The following is a 12266-nucleotide window of genomic DNA, read 5'->3' as shown; positions in this document are numbered from 1 at the left end:
CAGCTCTCTTAAACCCCTACTACAGTGTATCTGCACAGCATTCACACTGATGTTTGCTAAGACAATTCTGTTGCAGCTGAAAAGATCCAGGTACGCTGCGCCCTGAGCAATAGCAGTAGATAAATGGACATAGAGAGACTTGAGGAGCAGAAGCAGCATTAAATCCATGACAATATGTAGGTGTGGAAATAGAGAAATCCACCCATCGTTGTGCAGCCCACGCATCTCCACTGGGTTCTGTAGAATGGCAGCAAATAATGCACAGGTATCGAGACCATGACTGACCCAAGAAGAGCAGGGAACAAGTTGGAAATGAGTAGGGGAAAAGAGTTTTGTAGAAGGAAATCATGCTGTATAGGCATTTGTGTTCTTTCCACAGCATGTAGAACTTAGAGCATGAATATACATCAGATTTAAATATTCCTGTAAAGCCTTAGAAACATTCCTTTACATGTGGTTATTTACACAAACATACCTGTGAACAAATAAAAAAAATCCACAACTACATGTATCATTAAGCTGGATCCTCTGTAGATTCTCACATTAACGCTTGCAAAATTACATGATACTTCCAAACATCTAAAGACTTTTGTCCTCCGTTTGCTTCTTTAAAGCTCACAAAATGTAATGAAATTCTCTTTAAAACTGCAGAGAATGCTGCATGGCTAAGCAAGCCATTATTTGCGTGCTCACAACCATCTCTTCCTTGTCTGTCAGAGTCACTGACACATTAATTGCTTATCCAAACTCCAAACAGTTAATGAGTCACTCTGAAGATGAAATAAATATTAATATGAGCCAATTTGAATGGAATTCATGTTCTCTGCCTCTTAAAGCTGAAGGTCTGTATTTATTCCATGTCAGAATTAAGTCTTGATACCTAATAAATGGGAAAACATGAAATATGCCGACTAGGGCACCATGTTTCAAAGGATGATTGCATTTTAGTCTTGTTGGACCACATCGGTGATCAAAGAGAGAAAGGACTGGTCAATTAGAACCGAGAAAGCAGGTGAAAGAGCTGTCTAGGTCTGGTGCAGCTGGAGTTAAAAATGGAGTGTGTGGGTTTTGAAGTTGGGCAGGGATTCCAGAGCAGATGATTTTAACATAACATTACTAAATGCGTGATCTTCAAACAAACACCTTGGCAGCAAATATCATGACATAAGAAATGTGATATTCCTTGCATTGAGCAAAGGAAGGGGAGAAGGAAGGCATGGAGTTTTCAGGGGTATCCAAATAAATCCACTTTATTCTGGATCAATATGGAATTTTCATGAAGCCAAACCATGAAGTGGAGGGTTCTTCAGCCATTCAATTTTTTAGTAAAATTCAGTGAAAGATACTATTTTGGAGTGTAAAAACTTCCATGTTGAAAACAGGAGTGTGCTGAGAGATCCTGAAGCCTGGGCCAATGGCAATTCACTGTTGAAAATCCAAGTCGAAAACTTTTCAAATGAAATGACCCAGGATGAAGTAGAAAACAGAAGTCCTTACCTTGAATCTTTTATGTGCCTCTTCTAACTCATTCCTGAAAGTGGTAGGCAAAGAGGATCCCACAGAAATCAAAGGAGCATCAGGGTATATCCCCGAAAGGCAACTGTAGGTGTGAAACGACTTGGGAGTTAGAGAGACATCAGTGAGCCACTTGTGAGTCAAACTGTTAGTGAAGAGCCCTTCTCCAAAGAAATGAGAGCTTCTCTCTGTAGCCATGATATTTTATGAAAAATCCTTTGCTAGGATTTTTCTCCTCTTCTAGCTGAGAAGCCTCAGAAAAGAAATGTAAACAATTAACTATCTGATGTCTGTGGAATGTGGTCTGGACATTGTTTACCAACAGGTGCATCTGTGATTGGTGCATGTTGGTTGTTTCTAATTAATGGCCAGTCACAGGTGCAGCTGGCTCGTACTCTCTGAGAGTCGTGAGCTTTTGTTATTCATTCCATTGCTGTCCGTTCTAGCCTTCTGATGAATCCTTTTCTCTCTATTCTTTTCGTATAGTTTTAGTATATCATTTTAATGTAATATATATCATAACATAGTAAATCAACCTTCTGAAACATGGAGTCAAGATTCGCAGCTCCTCACACAAAGCAGCAACCATGTCTCTGGAGGAAGCTGAGCAGCAGGATATTACGGCTCATGTAGCTGGCAGGTATAAAGCAGATAAAGCAGGGAATTTGTGGAAATGAACCCTGGTATTCACTGGTCTCAGAAGGATGAAGAACCCATTTTATCAGACTCTGGGTCTTAGTAAGAAAGGAAGAGACCTCTATTTATTATATCAGGCCCAGCTGTTCATGGTCAGAGGTCGTATCAGCTGCTCAGCAGAAGGCACAGCTTTAACTCCAGCTCATCACACCTGGAGGCAGCCCTGGAAGTGCTCCTGCACTTCAGCTGGTGCCAGAGCACAGGGACACCCGCACACCCTCCTTAGACCCCTGTGTGCTATAAAACTAAAGGCATCTCCCCGAACCAACCAGCCAAAGCAGCACTGAGCACAGAACATGTCACTGCCAGTGACGCCTGCATGAAAGGATACAGAGAAAAGTACAATTACAAAACATATTGGGGGCTGAGTATAATACAGGAAAAATTCAGATTTTGGTACTTATCTTCATAAATGAGCATATATACTAGCTCTTTTCCCTAACGTGTGCTTAAAGAGCCTGCACTTTCCATAGCAGTGTCTTAAATGCTTCCCTTCACACATTCCCAGCTAGCAGAGCTCTCACACAACCTGTTTTTTCTCTTAAGTGTAAGGAAGGACTTAGTTCAGATGAACTGTGCTGCTTCCTCTGAAAGATACAAAATTATGGAAACAATATCTGCAAAGTCATAGGTTCTTTGAGGCAGGCCACTGGTATGTAAAATAAGGACTGTGTAAATGTAGCATCATGTCCACATCAGATAACACCCAAACTATTTTCTTAGGTTCATGTAAAATACTTTTTGTATCTCCCAGAAATGGCGCAGCCAAATGAGGTTGCGCTTAGAAACAAATGCGTTCCTCACGGTCCAAGCGGCCAAACAAATGACAGCTGCCAGTGACACTTTTCCTACGGTCCCGTTTGCCCCAAGCGCGGATAAAAGCGGCGTCCCAGCTGCTGCGCTCATTCCGGCCCGCGGATCCCAGCCTGGCCCGGAGCGTCAGGAGCAGGGATGGAAGCTCAGCAGCTCGGGCTCGATGCCGTGTGCTGCGCTCGGCGCTCCTGAGAGCTGCTGCAGGGCCGGAGCAGGCCCGGCCCGCGGGGAGCGGCTCCTGCTGCAGCAGCCGGGCGGCCTCGGGGCTGCAGGGGCAGCGGCCGGGCAGGGCTCGGCTCAGCCCCGGGCAGCGCCGCCTTCTCAGCAAAGCTCCGTGCCGGCTGCGGAGAAGGGCGGGGGACCTGCTGGAGAGATCCTGCAATGCCCAAATTCAGAGCCCGCGGCAAAGGCCGCCCGGGGCACAGTGACCTTCCCGTTGTCCTGCGGCCTTTTTGGGAACGATGCCAAAGGGGCCCGGGTCTCTCCTGCCGCCTGCGGGCACCAGCACGTTGCAGGGACCTGTCCGTCACAGCAGGGTTAATCCGGGCTGGAGACTGCTGCAAACAGGCATCACAACATCCCTTCCCAAATTCCTCTGTGCTCAGGGCTGTGCCGGGCAGGAGGAGCCCAACACCTGGGAAAAACTCCTGCACATTCACAGCAGCCTCAGCAGCCGTGGTTGTGCACACATTGCAGAGCGGTGTGCTTGTGAATTCTCAGCCAGCCTGGTAAGCATTTCAAAGGTTTCTGCAACCAGTCAATAGATTGATCGATCAATCAATATTTTTCGAGGATTACAAAAATAAGAAATTAGAGTACGAAGTCAAAACAATTGCGTTACAACAACCTGCCTATATCCCAATTGAATTCTTGCATTATAATTTTTGGGAGACAAACCTCTCCCAATCTAGTACAAAAGTCTTTTCTCTATAGGGAAACACTTTACAAGTAATATTACCACATTTAATAATCCGTGGGTTTTTTGCAGGTTCCACTAAACACAGCCTAAAAATATATATAACAGAAAATAGTTGTAAGCTGAGTTATGAAGTTACAAAATGTAGCAACGGCCTGTTGTGTGTGTACGTAAACATTTGCTCTCCCATCTGACGGCTCATTCTGCAAGTTGCAATAAACAGCTGAATGCTCTCAGCAGCTCCAAATCCTTCCCCTTACCATCCTGAACGGATGGACAAAATTAGCAATAACCAACATGAACAGCTCTTCACTTCTATTAAAACTTAACTCTTGAAAGATCCGTTTTTATTTTGTGTCTTCCAGGGGAAGCAGACGTACCAAACACATGGGAGAACATAATTTTCCACGGTGCTGTTTGGTCTGGAAATTGGCGTGGTCAAGAGCTGCTTTCCTCAGGAACTGGTGGATAATCCCTCTAAGCCTCAAGAGCTGCATAATGAGTAAAGCCTGGACGGACCAACTTGCATTTCACGTGTTAGATGGCAATCCTTAAATACTCTGAGCGGTGTTTAATAAAGCAGTTAGAGGATACTGGAAAAACATCCTCTCCTGACTTGATCTGTGATTTGCAGGTAAGGAAAAATGTCCGTTTTCTAAAGAGAAAAAGAGTGTTTACATTGAGGAATTCCCTAGACCTGCCTGAGAAGGTTGCACTTCAGAGAAGACAAGGAAGCAATCTAGGGATCAAAAGGAAACTTAGTGTAGAGTTGAGAATAAAAACACAGAAACCCATACTGCAAACATTAACCCTTTTGATACACTGAATGGCTACGACTCTGTAACTTTTATTCCAAGTTGTACAAATTTTCATGTATTTTTTTTCACATTTATTTTTAAATAAGGCTGTACAAATAAAGTAGGGAAAAGCACGAAGTACAGTTAATATTGTCCACAGAGTGCTGTTAAATACAGGCAGAATCAAATAGTGTCAAACTATGTCAAGCAATCTCTGAAGTCTGCTAATAAGTTGCTGACCAAAAGGAATGGTAGGAAAACCAGAACAAATGTAAGAAAGACAAGTCTGGCTATCACATCTTTAATAAAAATCCATGCATAAGTGCCTTCTATTATGATAAAAACATTTGTCCTGTTCAGGTCCGTGAAAGGATTCTCACTGATTGCAGTGGGTTGGAAATTGCATGCTTTGTGAAAAGATGACAGAGAGAACATTAAAGTGATCTGGATATCCTTTGTAATCAGTCTCTGTTTCCTCCAGTAAAAATGAGATACATGCTTATAAATCACAATCATTCCTCTGCTCTCTGGAAGTCTTATTTTGGTATTTCACACCACTCTTCAGATTGAATTTGCTGTTCTCCTTTCTATTCTTCTAGCAGTCACATGAGTAGGGACAAAAGTGCTGACAGTTCACCGGAAAGAGTCAGAAAGTGCATTCCACTTGTGTGGTTGTTTTGTTTTTATTGCTACATCACATCCATGTGTGACCCTCTCCTTAAGTGAGTGTCACTATAACCATTCATACCTGCCAAATATCACAGTGATTCAGGAAAGGGATTCATTTGTTTCAGAAGTCAGACTCCCAAAGTCAGTGCCCTTCATGAAGCTGTGTTCCCACCAATGGAGACCTCCTCAACAAAGCCTCTTGGGTTTATCCTGGGAGTCAAGAGCAGAAGTGCCAGCTGAGCAGATCTGCAGCTGCCAACATCTCCTGCAGCCCCTCATGCCTCTGAGCTGAGCTGAATTTTCATATATCTATCTATATCTTTATATATCTTTGTCATCTATCTATCTATCTATCTATCTATCTATCTATCTATCTATTTCGATATATCTATATTTATATCTATCTATCTATATCTATATCTATCTATCTATCTATCTATCTATCTATATCTATATCTATATCTAATCAATATTTATCTGTTTAAAGAAGATGAGTGTACCTTGAGCCTCAGCAGCTCATCTCCTGTACGTGAGACCCCTGCCCTGAACCCCATGTCTGTAGAGGTGTGCATGGGTGTGTGTGTGTGTGGGAGACCTTTTTCCTTCTGGAGCAGCAAATGAGGCACAACATATCCCACAGGGTAGATTAAATTGAACAAGATGCCCACTTGAAGGCACCTGAACCGAGGATGAGATCTCCACCAGCTCTACAGGCAGTTTGGACACCCAGCTCCTATGGAGGAACAGGCACATGGAAACTAAAGTACAGCCCAAAATTATTAAATACCAACAATAATACACCTCCTTTTTAGTGGAGGAAATAAGGACCACAAAGAACATGCAGTCCCACTACAGAAACTTTATGGAGCTGCCTAAGAGTGTTAGAGAGCAATTTTAAGGGGAGATGCCATTTTTTATTTGTCTGTCCAAAAGGACATGTGTGCTCTGCAGGTCTTGGGTGGTATCTGTAGGCTCTTTATGGACATGTTGCATTTAAAACAGTATTAGATGGCTGTGCTGAGACCACAAGAGTAAATTCTAGATACCTGGTTATCAGAGGCTTGGCAAGCCTTCATGTGCAAATCTTGGGGCTACCCAGAAGAGCAAAGACAAAAACTTAGGCAAAAGTGATTCTTGGTTTAGATGGCTTGAAAGAATGAAATGTGAAGAATGTTAAAGCGTTTTTAGTATTACTTTTCCTAGATGGAAACCATAAAATCAGTGATCTAAAATGCCTCTTCCGATCCATGGCTGCACTATCCTATTACCAAGAGCACAAATATTAGCTGAAAGAATAAGTCATGCTGCACGTGGATAATCAAGAGATTTTAGAATGTGGTCTGAACAATAACAAATCTTTGATATGGAACAGCATTGCTGCTGCTGCCTCAGCAACCCCCAGATGAATGAGGAGAATAATTAACTATGCAATGATTAACTATGACTTTTGCTGCCTTTCTAAACAGGATATGATGATACTGGCCACTTGTGTTTACAATTCTGCAATAGCGTTGCTTAATTGTCATTTTATGATTTCTTACCGAATCTGTTATCCAGCTTTTTTCTACTGGCACATTTTCTCCTTTATAGCCATGGCAATTTCAGAGATTTGGTTTGCTCTCAGCAAATTTGCTGCCAGACTGCAAATCAGACCTAGGTTTACTTGCAGTGCTGACCGGATCCTGGGAATACCTCGCCATGGCAGTCTGTGTCATTTACAACACTTCCTGATACTTCAGTGACAAAATCAAGTGATACCGGTTCCATACTGCAAGCTGGAGCAATGTGTTTATCTTTGAAGTCTGTGGGCTGAGACTAAAATAATCAGCATTAATTATTCAGCAACATACAAGAAGTGATGAGTTTTCAATCAGTATAAATCAAATTCCTATAAAATACATTTTAAGTATAACTAAGATGGGCAAGATAAGCTCTTCTTATTGTTATCAAATGCTTCTTTGAATCCTCAAGGGTCAGTGTCTCTTATCTCCATCATTGATGAGATCTTCACGTTAACTGCTGTACAACATCATACAGATAGTTTGTTCAACCCTACTGGCAACAATGTCTGGTGTTTACCACAGATGATGTGTCCCTTTTGTTCTTCTTTGGTGACAATTAAAATTATTGCTTGTAGACTCCTACATCAAACATCAGGGTTGTCAATATTTTAACAGATTAATTTTTCAAAGAACAGCAGTGTTTCTCTTCCTGATTTTACTAAATAAGAAGAGAACATGAGGCTAGCAAAAAATAATTAGATGAGAACTTGTTTATTCAGTTGATACTTCTTACCAAGTACATATATACATGATTTTTAGGTAACGGTGTATTTAACCAAGTGATGTAAAATAACTCCAAATGGATGTAAAATAACTCTCAGGTCATAGCTTTAAAAGATTTGCTCTCTTCCCTTCCTTTAATCTTTCTGTTCCTGAAAGCCATGGGTAGTTGTAAATGATAAAGAAGTTCCAAGGTAGCAATTAGTCCAGTGGATTACTCTATTTAAATTAAAAATCAAAACTATACCTATGCCCTGTTTGCTATGGAAAAGAAAAAGAAAAGAAAAAAAGAAAGAAGAAAAAAAGAAAAAAAAAGAAAAAAAAGAAAATAGAATTCTAGTATTTTAGTCCTGGGCATTATTCAGATTTAATGGAAATATTGCACAGAATGAAATCAAATTTGGATTTGATTTTAAACCAGCCCTGCAACTCTCATCCTTACTAGTTTTAGCAAAGTGTCTTTATAATATGGGTACCTCAGAAAAAAAATTCAAATAAATTTCTATGGAACTGTGCTGCTGTGAAAAAAGTACACTTTCTTAAGTTTACCCTTTCTTCACACAGATGTTACAAACATAGAAAATTACAAACATATATGTGTGTATAAATATATATATGTGTGTGTGTGTGTGTGTGTGTGTATCAGCTGAAGGAGAGAATGCACGGTTCTAAATTTGGAGCACCACCTTTGGAAACACAGATGGTACTTAATGCAGTCTAAAAAATTAAACATCCAGGATTAGCAGTGGGCCAACAAGTTTTGATCTGGTATAATTGCTATCATTTGTAATCAGGTTTGCTTCCTGCAGTGGGTTGTGTAGGAATTAGTAAAGCTAAGAAGATTTTTAGAAAGCTGGGAAAGCAGGCCTTAGAAACAGAAAGAGCCAAGACACTTAGAGCTATCTGCAGCTGCAAAGTCTGAAAGTAGCAAATGTTACAATAGTAGAGCAAGTGAGGATATTAAACAAGAGCTTGAGTCTTAGGCTTGGCTAAGATAGACTTTTAGATGGCAGGAAAATATGCTTAGCAAAATACTAGAAAGTTTTAAGCTTACTAATGGAACATTGTGTATTGTTAATAAAAAGAAGACACGCAAGCACTGTGTGAAGCAGGTGTACGTGTACTTTTAGTAATCGGTTAAAACAACTGTCTGTAAGCTTTAGCAACATGCTATTGGCTAAAAAGTTTTTAAGATGCTCTGTAAGAAAGAAATCTCTGGCTGCTGCTGGCTGTACGTGAGCTTTGCCCTCTGCCTATTGTCTCAACCATGTAATGAGGCTGATCCCGCCAATAATGCTCAAGTCTTGTACCCGAGCAGCCCCGGCCCGTTCATGAAAAGGAAAAACACCGACACAGCTTGAGGCTTAGGAAGGCAAAGAGAGCCTGCAGGGCAGGTGGCTGTGCTGTGACTGCAGCAGCAGGAGGGGTCACCTCGGGGCTCAGGAGGGGCTCCGCTGTCCATCCGCGATGTGCCCGCTCCTCCTGCGTCCTGCGAGTCCTTCCCTGGCAGTGACAGCGGGAGCTGCTCCCTGCCGCCGGCCGGCTCCTCTGCCTGGAGTCCCTCCGAGCTGTGCAGTACAAGCTCCCTCTTGCCTGGAGCCAAATGCGTGCCTGCGCCTTGGGCTGGCTTTGCCAGCTCTCTTTTTCCAAGCGTGTGACTCCCAGGCTTCTGCCCCAGCCCAGGGATGTTTGTTATTTCCATCCCCAGCTAGTTTGACACGGTGAATCACTGTGGTTTTACCTAAGAGGTGAATTGTAAGAGCCTAAATGAGAGATGCGGGACTCCAGGCGGCTCTTCCAAAACGCAGTTTATCACATGCAAGACGTTAGAGCAGTCCAGGGTCGTGGGCGACAGAGCCTGTGCCTAGAGCTGTCAGCTGCATCTGCAGGCAGGCCTGGAGACCCTTCCTTCAGGTTACAAATGCATTATATACTTTTCTTTGCTGAGCATCTTAATACAGTAGAACCAATCTATACCTTAACTTTTATCTATAGCCTATCATAACTACTACAATTACCATATTCATGTTAGTATTCTCCAATCACTAAATGTGTTTACAGTTTAAGCCAGAAGTTGTTTTTCAGTTTTCTTGCAGTGGAAAATTCTGACACCTTTTTTCTACTTGCAACATTTGCTGACTTGTTTGCCTGTGCTATCTTTCTGCTTAGTAAAAACATCTTCTTGTTTGAGGTGGGCTTATCCTTTGTTCTAAGTCATAAAAACCCCTTCTAACTAACATATCCTTTGCCTCCTTGGTTATCCAGTAAGACTGGCTCAGCAATTCTTTTCTTCTATATCAAAACTTGCTTCCATCTCTATTCCTTCCTCAGCTTCTACATTCAAAAATCTTTCTGCTAAGCATACGTATCTGTGAGACTTTCTTGTCAAATTTTCATCCTTCCCAACATCGAATCAATAAGATTGTGGTGCTTTCTTGTACACAATGTCCTGTTAGGACCAAGAAGAAGCTGCTCCTGCAGTTTGGCTTGTGGCTGTTCCTGCACCATTTGCTCCACACGGCATGACCAAACGAAGTCTATCCTTTGCTTTACTAAGTTTAGGCTACAGCTTCATGCAAATACATGATAAAAGAGAAGAAATGCCATAAATCCCCTTACATTTTTCCCCTCCCTAGCCAGGGTGCTGCCTGAGGGGGTTCTGGAGATGGACCACATCTCTCAGACAAATACCCTCAGACGGATGTTTCACAGACAAGACAGGTCTCTTACCCACAGCTGGACACACCTGTGAGAAATTGGGTGCCACGGCCTGTCACACACTTGTCAAAGCTTCAGGATCAGTGAAGAAATAGGGACAAACATTGATGTGGTCGCTCATCACGGAAACGAGAAGTGCCCCAAAGCCAATGTCAGTTGAAAAGGGAAATTCATTACAGACTGCTGCAACTGCACTGCTTAGACAGAGCGACCACTGCCTGATACAAGATGGCTGCAGAATGGCACCACTCTGCTGCCCCTATCTCTAAACAGAGAAATATCCATTTCAGTTCCCACAATCGAGTATGTCACGGGTTACTGAGTGCTGCCTACAGCTCTCTGTGTGTGTCTGTCTGTAAAGAACCAAACATGGACTGAATTATCTGCATATCCACAGAGCAGGAGCTCTGCTCCCAGTGGAGTCCCGGAGTTTTCTCAGCAGGCCTTGGCAGCCAGTGCTGAGCCAACGTGTGGCTCTGCTGCCATCCCCAATCTGCGCTTCCCGTGCCCAGCCTGAGTGCAGGTGGGGCATGTGCTGGCCATGGCCGGAGATTTCCATGGCCCAAATCCTGCAGCATTTCCATCTGCTCATGGCTTGGGGTAGCACAAATCACAAAACCCCCATCGCAGCTGACAAATGGCATTTCTTGCACATTGCCACACTGCTGATGGACAAACACACGATGTAGCTGCTGCTCTCTGTGAAGAGAGCTGCGGCTACAACTCACGAGAATCAATTTCCATTGAAAAACATCATTTATTTCAAATTGCTGCACCCGTGCTGACAATACAGAACTACACAAATCTCCATTTGGATTAAGAACAAGAATTTATTAGATTACTACAACCAGTCTATGTAAAAATATAAAAATACCAACTTCAGTTAACAAAACCTAATTTATTGCCAGCCTCTACAACTCACTAGATACAAAGATCAATTTAACAACCTAATTTATTACATATTACTACAAGTGTACAGCCCATATAGAAATACAAAAATATGCATTCCCTTGTAGGGGTGCATTAGTTTTAAGTTGGTTTATTCCTGTACCCCCCATTCCTGTTTATGGTTTTGCCCGGGCTCTCTCTCTCCCCCTCTCCTTGATTGTCCCGTCAGTTACGAGTTATCTCTCCTAATCCCTCCCTGGCTGCCTGTCTGTTATTCAGTGTCCATACCCTTCCATCCAGAGCCTTCTGTCTTGGACACTGAGTGATTGGACCAGAGGTCAGGGTTCAACCCTCAGTTTATTCCCACTGGAGATCCGAGATGTTTGTTACGCGTTATTCCCTCCTCTCAAAAATTTAGATTGGTCATTGTATTCTGTTTATAAGGCCCTGCCGGGCAAGCATTTTTGTCCGCGCCCGACGCGCTTTCAATAAACCCTCCCGTTTTCCCTGTCGGCGCGGTCCGGTCTTTCTCCTGTGGGTCGCAGCCCAGCTCCTCTTCCAACGGCTCTGGGGGTTCTCGCCCTTCTGAAGGCATTCAGCCTTAAGCACTCTCCCTAGGAAGTCTCCCAGGGGGAGAGTGCCCTTCCCCCCTCAGTGCTGCCGGCGGCGCGGCCGGAGCGTGCCGGGGAGTCAGAGTCTTACAGGCTAGCTGTCGCCGCTGCATTCCCTCCCCAAGGAACCTTGTACCAAGAACCTTATCGATACAACTGTACAACTATATGACTCCATACATGTTTAAATAGTACTAAACACACACACACAGAAATATTTATATATATAAAAAATATATATTGTTATATATATAAATACCTATATAACAATCTACATATGTAAACAGAAATTAAATATTACATAATATACACTATATATATGAACAGATATATAACAGGAAGAAAAGGGACCCCAGCTGCC

Source organism: Passer domesticus, chromosome Z (genome assembly GCF_036417665.1).
Source record: "Passer domesticus isolate bPasDom1 chromosome Z, bPasDom1.hap1, whole genome shotgun sequence".
In the NCBI taxonomy this organism is placed as follows: Eukaryota; Metazoa; Chordata; class Aves; order Passeriformes; family Passeridae; genus Passer; species Passer domesticus.
Note: the sequence above shows the minus strand (reverse complement) of the source record.